This window comes from Lates calcarifer, linkage group LG24, assembly GCF_001640805.2.
Source record: "Lates calcarifer isolate ASB-BC8 linkage group LG24, TLL_Latcal_v3, whole genome shotgun sequence".
In the NCBI taxonomy this organism is placed as follows: Eukaryota; Metazoa; Chordata; class Actinopteri; family Centropomidae; genus Lates; species Lates calcarifer.
The window spans coordinates 13,256,438-13,270,088 of record NC_066856.1 but is presented as its reverse complement, the minus strand read 5'-3'; the positions used below and the strand labels follow the sequence as shown (position 1 = coordinate 13,270,088).

General features: G+C 41.1%; 2 protein-coding genes across 13 annotated transcripts in view; one reads left to right on the top strand and one right to left on the bottom strand.

The window, feature by feature from the left end:
- si:ch211-285f17.1 (sickle tail protein homolog) overlaps positions 1-13,651 on the top strand; it is an 84,561-nt gene that overhangs the window by 8,813 nt on the left and 62,097 nt on the right. The window contains exon 1 of one of the 11 annotated variants that reach the window (XM_018695325.2): positions 10,426-10,892. The exons of the other annotated variants lie outside the window; for them this stretch is intronic. The gene's annotated coding sequence lies outside the window, so the exon portion shown is untranslated. Of the gene's footprint in view, positions 1-10,425; positions 10,893-13,651 lie in introns of those variants that run through there. 11 annotated transcript variants of the gene reach the window in all.
- insig1 (insulin induced gene 1) overlaps positions 1-13,651 on the bottom strand; it is a 255,924-nt gene that overhangs the window by 201,554 nt on the left and 40,719 nt on the right. The gene's annotated exons all lie outside the window — the stretch shown is intronic.

Genomic DNA, 13,651 nt, shown 5'->3' with positions numbered 1-13,651 from the left:
GTATCTGGCGTGACAGTCAAACAGCTCAGCAAACGACTGGGATAAAAAGAAACTTTCATTTCTTATGCTACTGCCTGTTGATTAATCTTTGCCAGTGATCCAGCTATAAGACTGCACATGCAAGCGTACAAATTACAGCTTATATCAGTAACATTTCTTATCTTGTAGTTGATTTGTGTTAAACATAAAACGGGTGTGCCAGAGATGGATGTTAAAGCCAACATCCTGTGTTTGAATTTCACTTTTCAGTCAGAGAACTGTATTACACTGTCAATGCATGTTTTCTCAATGGCTTTTTTTAATGTCTTGATGCAATTACATGCAAAAAATAAATACTGAAAAATAAGTTCCAAGATGCTTGGGTTGGGAATTTGTGCTTCCAGTAGGAGCAACACATTACCCTGTGTTTCAGCCAAGGCAGTGGCTCGTAAAGATTATTGATGATGTACACCATGTGATACGAGCGCTGAGCAGGATGAGGCAGCATTAAATCTCACTGATGTATAGGCCTCTTTTTCTCTCTCTCTCTGTCTGTCCTGTGAGAGACAGAAGGAGACGGATGAAGAAGAGAAATTGAAAAGTTGCAGGAGGGGGGGAAAGCTCAGATACAGCTGATTCAAATGTTGCTCTATGTGTGTGTGTGTGCGTGTTTTTTTGTTTTTTTTTTTCAGATTTTCTTCCTTTCTTCTTTTCTCTTGGCTGCATCAGTGGCATTTCTTGGTCATGGTTCATCAGTGTGCTGGTGTCTCAGTGTGTGTGCAATTGCAGTGCTGAGTGCACAATATACACCTCACACAGGTGCATGTAACAACGTGTATTTAATAAAAGGTAGATGTGGAATGTGATATGAAAAAAGTGTGTTTACCTGCAGTTGTAGTAACTTATGTGGTTGTTATGAAGGTTTTTATCAACCCCTCTCCCAGGGTGTTTTCTCAGCTGTTCACAAGAATCTGTCCCACATTATGGTTACGATATGTGTTGCAATACATGAATAATAAATAATGACTCAAGTAACACTATGTGAGCATCTAGTTTGGCACAGGACTGTTTTTGCAAGACGAAACACATATATTGTATCCCTGAAAGCAACTGTTGCTGTGAGGGAAAGAGGCCCCCACCCCCCTCCTTTTTTCAGTGTCTGTCTAAATATGAAACTGATAACTCAGGTATTCCCCTCTTTTGTGTCAGCTCGGTGAGTGTTTGCTCACCAAAAAATTTAGACTCGTGTTTATCTGCAAAGGCAAAGCGTTCCCATTTCTCCACAGACTCAGAAGCTTGTGTGTGGTTTAGCGTTTAGAAATGGATACCAGGAGTTGAGAGAGGCTTTTTTTTTTGTGGTGGAGTCTCTAAATGTTAATGAACTATGCTGCTTTCAGGCCCTCAGTAGTGAATCTAATGAGGAGATTGTTCATAACTTGCAAGTCAAAAAGACCTTTGATTGCCTGTATAGTATATGGATTTGATTAACCATTTGTTTACAGTGAAGCCTGATCTGTGCTTATCTCAGGGCTTAAAGCCAAAGTAATCACATTCATTATAAATTAATTAGAAAGATAGAGAGTTGGGGTATATATCATGATGCTCTAAATCAACGGCAAAGCAGCAAAGTTCAATGAGTGCATGTTCTTAAAGGCTACAGTGCTGATAAGACAAAATATTCCCTGACATTATATCAGATCCAAACAGTTGGGAACTGTGTGTGTGCATGTGTGGGTTAACCCAAAATAATTGGGTCAATTTTAAATGTACCTTGTATGCAGGCAGAAGCAGACAGATGTTGTGCTCTAACTGTGATGTGCTCAGCAGGGTCTCAGCCCTCCACAGTTAGTGTAATGACTGTCATATGCAGAGAACACCCTCGTCCCAATCTGAAGCCATTAAGATCAGCGTGACCCATGTCCACTGAATTATAAATTCCTGGTTGCGTGCGATCTGTCAATTTAAGAAAATGAAGAAGACAAATTCATAACACAGACACTATCATTTTATCCTTAATTATTTCTCAGACTCTGCCATTTAACTTCTATGTTGCTTCTGATTTAACATCTAATTACATCCCTGTTTCTTAAATGACGTTTTCTTTAACCTTTTAATAGCACTGGTAGTCTACAGCGTGTAAGCACCTGAGAATGTAATATTCAGGTTGCCTGTTCCTCAGGCCAACATGTCTGTTTAATATGTGAAGTGAGTAAGATTTATTCCTGCTACACTGCTCTTTGTACTTATTGCAACTAGAAATAAAACAGACTTCCTGACCACATATGGAATCTCTCATCTTTAGCTTTTGATAGTGAGCAGATCTCCCACCACTTCACATAATTAAACCTCACAACACTTAAGTCTTTGACATCACTGAAAGAGCAGCCAGCTTCTTCCACTCCATATTGGAAAGTTCAATAGCTCCTGGCATGTAGCGCCCCCAGCTGTACAGCTAATAGGATTTCAGGTTGAACTCGATTCATTGTGCCCACTCTGGAGTTTCACTCCTCATATAGGTTCATGCCTCTCATGCGGTTTTGTCAAAGTGTTTGATTTGACATTTATTCATTTTATCCCTGCTAGTGCAGCTTGTTCAATTAGGCTGTGACTAAAAACTTTTTTTGCCAAGTTTCTTTTCCCCCTAAATGTGAAACACTGAGGTAGGTTTGACAGCCGTCCTGTGCCTCTAAGCATCTTTGGTACATTCTTTCAGTATTAAACACTAGAAACACTGAATCAGGGATCAAATGTACTCCTCCCCCACCCTCACTTAAGTCTGGGGATTTTTCAAAAGGGGAATAATACGGTTTGGCTGTGTGATGAAGTCTTTGGTAAGACATGCATGCTTTTCTGCTAGGCAGCTAAAGCTATCACAGCATTTTATCCTGAGCTGCAGGGAGAGAATGGAAGGGGAGGTTTCTGCTGAACTGATGTTAACAGCTGGAGGTTTCATACTTCACAGAAAAGTGGGATGCGCGCAAGAATTTTGTGACAGACAAATTCTCCAGATTTTTCTGTTTCATTTTTATATCTCCAATCCTCCCGCACTTATTCCAATTCATCTCGAGAATTAAATCAAACAGGGTGAATATGTTATCAGTTTTGGAGCCGTGGAAGCTGGATAGGAGCAAATTTAATAGACCATTCAACCGAGTGACAGGATAAAAAGATTTAATCCCTTTATTACTATACTTTTGATACTGCTCTGACAGCAACAGTGGAAATACATTTTAAATCTGATTATTTTTTCTGTGCAAAAGTCAATTGTTTGCATCCGTTATTTGTAGAAGCTTTTTTCAGCTGCTATTGTCTTCTTGAATTATACTCAGCCAAATAACTATTTGTCATGATCCTTCCCAGCCAATAGTTTTGCAAGACGCCCAGTAAAAGAATGTAGATGGGTAGTGACAGGCATCAGAAACTCTTATCTAACATCTCTTGTTATATAATATTTGATTTCTTATGACCAGAGAGACTGGAGAAAAAGACAATGTAAGGCAGAACAGACAGGAACATTTCTGGTGTTATACAACAGGCAGTGAAACAAGGATAGGAATCACATATGATCATTTTGGAAGTAGGATAGCATCTATTTTTTGCATGGAAGGAAAGCCTTGTAGTACTCCATTGTGATGTTTCGACTATGTCACATCTTGGCAGCATCACAGGTTCACAAAATATATCAACACATGCACAGGTGTCTAGTATCAGGACGTCTCCTGGGTGGTGATGGTTACACTGTGTGGATGTGCGTCTGTCCCTGCAAGCTTGTTGTTCTCACAGAACAGATGCTGTGCTTCTGGGCTTTGGTGATGGCACTGACCTGTGGCATCTCCTGAAACTTTCTGCACCCTGCTGTCCAAACAGTATCCTCCTATCTACAGCTCTTTCTATCTCTGACCTCATAATCTGTCTCTAACTTATAAGGCTGACTCAGAAAACACCCCATGCTTTGGAAAACATCTCATTATGAGAAACTAGAAGGTGATGGATTCTGTATTTGCCAGCAACACTTGACAAATAAGAGATTCACAGTTGTACTTGTGTGACAACATTCTTCCTTGCTGTGATTGCAGCATTAAGTGCTCTTCACCTTAATTGACACTTCCCTGCTTATTTGTAAATGCACTTCAAAATCAATTAAGTTCATTTAATTAAATGTTGCCCAGAAATAATAATGGCAACTGATGAAAAACTGTAATCTGGTCCTGAAACATTCTAATAATTAAATTACAAGGATGGAAGTGAAATCATGGAGTGGTATTATCACATCATAAAAGCAGTATGAATCCTATTTTGTGAAGTTATGTAAATTCACAGATTTATTGTAGATGTATAGATGGCTCCACACTGCGACCATATGGAGCCACAGAAATGCTGTAGATGTAATAAGAAAGCAGTCAAAACTCATTTTTCTTTTTACTCCCTCCTCTCTTGCTCTCTTTATGCTCTCAGAGACAGAATATTAATTGTGATCGGGACCAAATGTTTCTCAGAGCTGCATATTTCATAACACATTTGTTTGTTGTTGTGTGATCCCCTGAAATCCTTTGACAGGCAGCCTGGGAGCGACTCTCATATCAATGGGAAGTCAAGAAGGGTATGCGAAGTTGCTGATTGAGGCCCACAGTTCACAACGCGACAGCTGGCAGTTAATGTGATGTGCAACCAGTAATCATCAATTATTCATTGTTGAAACATTTTCCAGAGTAGCAGTAAAAAGTGCTTTTATCGATAGGCAAATGACTTATATCTTTAGGGCCACTTAATCCTCAAATTCTTTGTAGACATGTTTTACATAATAAATATTTTGGAAAGCAGATGCAGCTAGCTGTAAAGCCCTTGCTTATGTGAATGCATAATTGTTCATTTTTCTTTTGACATTACATAAAACATTGCATAAATATTTTAGTCTCATTATTCTTGGCTATTGTAAATGCATTTTATTTAGACCAATAATTCTTGTGCTCCACCAGAAGCCACTGAAGTGCACTTATGGGCCAAACACAATCAAGCTAAATGCTTTTTATTACTCTATAAACCTGATTAGGAATCATTTCTATGACAACAAAAACATGTATTTACAGTTATTGTTTGCTTGGCTGCACTTGCAATAATTTGAAAGTGTTACATAATAGACAGAAAGGCACAGATAGTGATAGAGTGATGGACAGATGTAGGACCAGTTGGGGGAGGCCTGGCATTTATTGTCAACCATTTCACACACTCTCACTGTCTGCTCTTTCCTTGTTTACTTATTTCTATCTCTTAATTTTAAGCTTATTTAATCAGTAACAGATGTCAGGCCTGGACAAGGGGGCAATGACTCTCCCCTTTTGTTTATTAAAGTCTTATTTATCTGAGAAGACTTGACTGAGAGTGCAACGCCCTGCATCGTATCAAGTTGCTTCATGCTTCACATAGAAACAGAGAAGTAGTACACACAGTCAAATGTCACAGCTGCAGCCAAAACAACTGGCTGAAACTCAGAGCTGCACGCGAGGTCATGCACCGCCTGGCGTCTGATAACAATATGGCAGTTACAGAAACATCCCACTGTTTAGCATTAGCCCACTGAAAATAAACCAGAACTATTTTTTTGCTTGTTAGGGGGTGCTGACAGTTTGCTGTTATCAGAAGCATACAAAGCTTGATTGCCAGAGTTCATAGAGGACATGTCTGTGTTCATAAGAAAATCAGGACCCAGCTGTTAGAGGTAAGATTTGTGTGGATTTTAGACTTCAGTGTTCACATAACAAAGGTGAATTGCCTAAAAAAACAATGTCTACACTGCCTATCAATACTTTGACCTAACTAGTCTAGTATTATTTTAGATTTAGTTATCACAATTATCCAAAAATGACGCACTGTCAGAGCAGTTCAAACACTACAGTCACAGATATATGTGATATAAAGTGAGGGACAAGTAATATCATGCAGTAACAGGAACAGTATCTTGATCTTGGGACAGACTTTCTTCACCAGTCACCCCTTACCTCTCCACCATTTTCTGTGGCTGAGTAACCTATAGTTGGCTTTTGTGAGCTTCCAGTGTCCATGGTTTTAAGTTTGTGTGTTGAATCACAGTGGGATTGGCAGTACTATCCCTTTATTCACATCACGAGGAAGCATTTGATACAGCTTATATTTAGAATTTTGTTAGTGCCATTGGCAAAATAAGAAACGCACATAAAACTGTGCTGCACAGATATATATATATAACCCATTGTCCATTTGAGAGGGTAAAATCGTTGAAAAGATTTCCACAACATTACACACATCCACAACATATGATTGAATAAACAGTAGATATAAACAGGGGCTATCAGCCAGAAAAAAAGAAAATCCCACCATGAAATTCAACCCAATGTGATATTTTTTGCACAAAACTCCACAAAAAAGATTTTGCAATGTAGTGCAATGTAAAGACATCTCTTTTGCATTGTGTTTCCTTTTGTTCCCCCCTGTAATTTAACACTTGTTGCAATTATAGCTTTTCTCAAGGGCATCCTAACAGAAGCTGTTGAGTGAGAGAAGCACTTTTCTATTTTCTTTTTTTTACCTTTGTAAATTCCTTTTCTAGATAAGATATTTTTCCTCAGTCTAAGATTCAGACCTACAATCTTCACTTTTCAAACCTTTAGGCGCCTGCAGCCTGGCTGGGTCTGAAGCACTGTCTCTGCCTGGCACTCTGGATTCTGCTTTGCTAAACTGTGATGCCTTTGTCGACCCAGTCGTCATGTTGTTTTCTTTTTGTTTCTAACCCCATCTTACTGGGAGACTGATGAACACTGACCACTCCTCACCACAGAATAATACACTCACATTTTCACTGGGACATAATCTGTCTAAGCCAATCTTCACGGATGCTGCCACATTTATTCATGCATGTATGAATGACTCAAAGACAGAAAGACCAACAGATAGAAAGAAACGCAGTCATGTGACCCCTCTGACCCTCTGTACTGTGTTCTCTGGGTGAGTTATGTCTCATTGTTCCTTTCTGTCACTCTTGCAGTGGGCCACAGGACAATCAGACTGGCCTCATAGTGCCACATTCACTTCTCCAACCGGGGTCTGATCTCACACCTCTCAGTTCACATTCTCATTACTTGAGGCTGTTATTAATTTATTTAATCAATAGCTGTTTAACTTCTACTCCCCAGAAATCCATAATGGCAGGCAGATTCACCAAGCTGCTATATCAAGTTATGAACAGCATGAGTTGTGGTGTCTCTGCCAGCTCAGATGAGCTCTTGATGGGTTAAATCCAGGTTGTAATGTACAAAGCTGTGCATTATTAGCATAGTGTAAGCACAGTCATCATCTTCAGACAGTTCTCAAACCAGTAAAGTCATTAACTCAGGACTTAAGTAAGATTTCTCTTTATGCACTTTTGGAGTGTTTGACGCTGACTCAGACCTCATACTAGTCCAGTGGCTCCATTGTTGCCATCAGCGAAACTCTCCAGCCTCCCTGTGAAAGATTATGAAACTGGCTTTAAAATAGAGAGCAGCAGCTCACCAGGGCTTTGGATGATTTGAGGCTAAATATATGTAAAAGGCAGCTTGGTCCATGGGCTAGAGTGGGATCTGGGTGGATGGCAGCCAAGGCCTTTGGTGCCTCTTTATTTATTTATTTATTTATTTATTTTTGCACTCAAAATCAGTTTGGTAGAAGGATGCCCTGCAAACCAAAACCTGATGTGAACTAGCAAGACTCTGACTCTGGGGATCTGGGCATTGAAGTGAAACACACATACCAACTCAGAAGATGTCTGCAACTCTCAATGTTGGTAACACTTTATTTTAACCCCTATAAGTGGTGCTTAAAGAATTTTTAATTTATATAATACACTACAACACACTGTAATTGTAAGCAGATATAGGACATTTTTAAGACTTTATTTATGTATAACAATGACAATGTAACTGGTGTGAAGACAGGTGTAGTAACATAAAATAAATTGTCATATGATATGAAATATTTATATGATATTTAGGAGATTGCATACCTGCATAGTTCAGAAGCATTTCCCAATGGACGTTTGAACATCTCCACCTTGTTCAGCATATCCAGCAACAATACAACAGTGGGATTAACGTGGCAGAGGTCACATCACAAGCTGTCATGTTGGATCACAGGCTGTCACAACCAAAATTTCACCGTTGTGCCTGGCACAATTTTTCCTCTGGTCTTTTAAAATGTTAAGAGTTTTTTCTTTTTCTTTTTTTTTTTTTGTTTAAGCTGTCTTTGAGATCATGAAGCTACTGAGTCTCTTTCACTGAATCTGCTTGCATTTGTGTTACTGAAAGAAAACTGCCTGTCATTTCCCTCTCTGTACTCAAGTCATATTGTACGAGCTCTGTCGAGTTCAGTCTCTTCCAAGACACACAGGTGGCTCATTCACTGGGTGACTGCAGGGTTGGTTCCTCAATAGCAGACTGGCACAGGCTGAGGCACCAAACTGAATAGCTTCAGGTGTAATCCTCACCTGCTCTGTCACTGTTAAATCCCAAATGTTTTGATTTATTTTGTCTCCCCTCTTCATTTGTTTGGGTCTCTTTTCAGCAATGAAAGGATTTAGCACTAAGGGATTAGACAAAGTGGGCCCTGTTTATAGTGTTGATGCAGGAAGAAAGTGATGTCAAGGCATTTCTTCTGTCACATGGCAACATAGGTCCAAAACACATTTGTGTGCACACGCACATACAGTTACATTTATACACACCCATACAATATTGCACTGTATACACTTCATTGCACCTGCTTCCTGTTATCAACTCCATAAATGACTCTTTATCCTGGGCCAACATGTCTTTCTTATTTTTTATTGTGTGATTAAAGCAGCATAAGAAATAGATGCTGATGCACAAAGCCTTCATGCTGGCACACCTGAGCCGCAGAGGGAGTGACAGAGCACTTTTTCTCTTTTCATGTGGATGCTTTTTTGTCCTATCTGCTGCTTTGAAGTTACACTGTTTTGTGCATCTGAGCCCCTAAACAATGAACCGCAGTTGTGAATGTCCAGATCATGTCTGTCAGTGTGGGGTTTTCTGAAGCTTGTGTGCACAAAAAGAAGGGGGGGCGCCTCCCCGCTCCAACACATGGTGCCCAGACTAAACAACAAGATGAATGTTTCCTGAATTCAACCTGGCACGGAGGCACCCCAGTCTGCCCGTGTGGCTCGGCTGACTGACTGAAAGACTCGCATTCAGCAGTAGAAGAAAGGAGAGGTTAGAGGAGAGGAGAGGAGCTGAGTACAGTGGATGGAAGGAAAGACGAGAGAGGTTTAGTTTGTTCATTTCAAGTTTGGACTCCACCACAGTAGCAGCAATAGCAAAGGATAATTCCAGTTTATTACAAATTAGGTCTTATTTTCACGGTTTGAACTATCATTTTTGATCTGTAATAAAAGCCATGTAATCACTAAGTCAGTATTTGAGCTCTTGGAATGCAGGACTGTTGCTAAGTCAGATGGGGGTAAGAAATATAAGCAGTCAGACTGTTACAGGATTTTACACATAACCTTCAGTTTACTCATCACAAGGAGTACTACTCAGCCTGTGAAAACAGTTGTACTATCCTCTGTGGCTGTGGAGGAGAGGGCTCTAAAGTCAGGAGTCTCTGGAGTGCCCACAAAGTTCTGGATTAGCCAAACCTATCTGGAAGAGAGAACAAAGGTGAACAGTGAAATTATTACCCAGACCATCCATTGTAAACATTCATTGGCTCAACTTTGAACAACCAATACTTGCATGTGATGTTTTCTTGTGCATTCAAGGATTATTTCCCACATTTTGAGGCCAGTTCACCTCAATTCTCAAAATATTTTTTTGCCTCGAAAAGCTTTATGTTGACAGCATGGCACATGTTTTAAGTTTTACCAGTGTCTTCAAGTCGGGCTAAAGTCTTCCACAGCCCACAAGGTGTTACCATCATGCGATGATGGAACTGTTAACAACACCAACAAAAGCCTCAGTGTGCTCCTGTCAAACCTGTCTCCTCCCACCCGTCACCTTTCACCTCGCACTATCCTGCACCCTCCCCCTCCTCATCACACCTCCACCCTTTTTTTATTTCACCCAAAAGCCTGGAAAGAGCTGGCCCGGCTGCGTTTGGCTGGCTTAGTGAAACACTGAATTAGAGGTTGGGGCTTTGGGAGAAGGGGTTGAGGTATCATGGCGAAAAGTTTTGGCAGACTATGGGAAAGGCAGCTCGTTTTGGGAGAGAGAGCTCTGGGGCTCTCTGGGGGCTACGATGGGCTGAGCCTCATTGCGGTTTGTAACAACAAGCTGTTGGATCTGGAGAGAAAGTTCCAGACACACCCCCAACCCTTACTCAACGCTGCTACCCCCCTTTTCCCTCATGCCTGAAAAAAGTGTATCTGTCTCAGAGAGACGTTCAAGCAGGAAGCCCCTTCTGTGTGTTTTTCTTCACCCTACCAGCCTCGCTCCCATCCTCCTCCCACAGTGGCTCCTTCAGCTCGTAATTTGCTACTCCCTGATTCTGATTGAGAAGAGCCAGAATCCCGGGTGGTGGCAATAGGTTAAAAAACCTTAGTCAAGAGGGAACACACACACACAGACGTCTACATGTGACATGCTGTGGCCAAACAATGGCTCTTGGCTGAGAGAGAGGTGGGGGCGGAGGGGCAGCGGTAGTTTCTTGGATGGCCTGATTGGAGCATAAACAGCAGCCCAGGAAGTGCTGAAGTAAGAGAGAGAGAGAGAGAGGGAGGGAGAGGGAGGGGGAGCAGGGGAAGTGTGCAGATCTGCCGGGAGAGAGCAAAAAGTTTTGGGACTGCGACGGTGTGTTAGTTAGTTTGTGTCACTCTGATTGCGTTCAAGACTTTGGCTGTTTTTTTTTTCTACCAGGATATATACTGTATCGCAAAGAGCCAGAAAAGAAAGGTGAGTAGCTACCTCTCATACAAGGACACACACACTCTCTCACTCAGATGTGTGTTAAAAATGCGCAGATGCTCAGTCACATTCATGTGAGTACAAACAACACCCATTTTCTTCACTGTCTCTTCCCTCTGTAGAGTCAGATTGATGTATTCTAGGGCAAATATCCTTGCATGACTTGAGAAGCGGGCTTGTTCTTATTACTGCACGCAATATCATTTTTAAATTCCAGAGGGTTTTTGAATGGCATTCACTGTAGTGTTCTTAATGTGTGTGCTGTTTGCTGATGGTTTCCCCCTGGCTCTGAAAGCTGCTTGTTTTGCATAGCTGTTTTTGTGGTGCCTTGAACTGCGGCCAGCCATTCAGCGCGTGAAGCAAAAAAAAGGGGACCATCTAATGTGTGTGTGGCTGTGTCTAATTAAGCTGATGGTGAGGGAGAAGAGTGGTGAGGGGTCAGACCATGAGAGGTTGAACTTGAAAGGAGCACAGTCACTTTCACAGAACACAGTTCTCAGACAAACTTACATTACATTAATTATCTCAGATTCACTCCCTAAACAGAACTTTTCCAGCTCTTTTGTTGCTTCTGAGTTTGTCTTCCTAGATCACACAGGAATGACATCTGAAGATGAAAGCAGCTGGTCTTGGATCAGATCTACCTAGATTTGGCCATGTATGGTGCTGTTTGCTCTCTGGATCAAATGGATTGCTGAATTTTCCCACTGGAGAGATGCTGCACTCAGTGTCACTGTGCTACTTCAAAGACTCACATATCACATAGATCCTTTAACTAGGCTGAGCAGTAAACTGTAGTAAAAGCTGATCTCTTTTCATCTGAGCACTATGCCTCTTAGTGCCTATTATTTCACTAGTTTGTCACAACACTGCAAATAAAATAGCCTTACTAAGTATTATACAGCCTTAACAAGTATATTTTCCTGTCTGGAGATCTCCAGTTCTGCTGGAATTGCTTTAACTTTTTCCACTGTTGAGTAGATTTGCATCTGGAGAAAGCTGTTCTCTCCAAGCCCAGGCAAACGGAAAAAATTAAGTTAATTTCACAGCTATTCACTTGTAAGTGAATATATAAGTAATATGAATCTCACTTAATGTCAAACTTGGTTGAAATACAAACATAATCAATGAACGCAACACCCTCAGAACAACTTGTTAAAAAAGAAATTTGTGTGTTAAATTAGCTTCTTTTTTTTTTTTTTACCTGATACAAAATAAGTATCATCCTTAGGCAGTACACCAGTAGCTATTTTTTGTTTTGCGTTTAAGTCTGGACTAATACTGATCCTGAAAGTTTCCAAAACCAAATTTTTTTTTACCATTCAGGTGTTCAGTGATGGCATGGAGTATATCAACTTCAGTTCCCCCCACTGGGTGGGAAGGTAAACTGGTTAGAAAGGAGTGTCTCACCAGAAAGACAAATGAGCTTGCAACCTTGCACCCCTTTTGTAGCCCCCGAACCTTATCCTTCATCGCTCGTTCCAGCCTCTTGACAGACTGTCTCTCACAGGTTTTCTCCGTGCTCTGCTGATGTAGCAAGTTGTCAGTTTCTCACAAGACCAGAGGAAACAGTTATTAACTGTAAAGCAGTGCTTTGACTGCCAGTTTAATTCAGCCAAGCTATTTGTCTAAGTGCTAGCATATGAGGCTCAGTGATTTTGGCAGTGTTTTTACAAGCAAAGGCACACAGTAGCTCCTGACCATATGCCTCCATTTGTCTGATATCATTAGGAGACGCTAAAGTTACGTCTTGACCATTTGATTACCTGGCTGGAATACTCTGTTGCATCAGTATCCAGACATAACAGATCATATCTGGATCTGTGCAGGAGATCAAGCTCTAACCTGGGCCATGTGTATTAGCTGATGAAAATCTGAGGCTGTGGAGTTTGATGGCTGCCACGGAACATTGAGCTCGGTGGAAACACACCTGGGCCAGTGGCATGTGGCCAAGCAGCTCTGAGGCCAAAGGCGAGGGGGGCAGGGGGAGAAGGCCTGACCAGGTGTTCCTCCAGCGAGCTGTCTGCACTGTCATCCCTCATTGGGCGCCGAGCCAACTCGCGCCACGTCTCATTGAGCTTCAAGGTTTGATCAAACCTCATTACAGAGCTTTCATTTCAGCTCCTGTTGGTGGTTGAGTTATGGCAATTATAAAACATTCCCACGCCATGAAACTCCTCAACGTAAGCTAAAAAAATAGAAAGAGAACAGAAAGAGATAAAGAGACAGATAGACTGAGAGAGAGATACAATGTTGCTAATATATGTTTTGCTTTTGACTTGAAACAATGCTGAAGACTCCGTTCACCCAAACTACCCTGAAAAAACCTCATTGTCAATATGTGTCATGGCTGCTATTTTTCAGAACAAAATGGTTCCAATATAAACTGTTATGCGCTCGTGTGTGTGAATTATCCAGAGCAACAGCAACACTGTGTCAGGAAAGATGTTGACGGTTGTAAAGGCCATGAGATGTGATTGAAAGCTCTTGAGAATTTCCAGCAAGTGGACCTTGTGCTAAGATTTTTTAAAAACTATTTCCAAAGCCAGTAATGAACTTTCAAGCTCAGAGATTTTTTTCCCTCAATTTGGGTGAACTGATCCATTAGAATGAAACTATTACTCATTTTAATGATTCCAACCAAGTTCACCCCCAGCTACGTCTTGGTTTTAAGGTTTACATAAATCCTGGCCTCCCTCACAGGGTCAGGGACAGTAAAGTGCCCACCACTGGTATCATTTTAACAT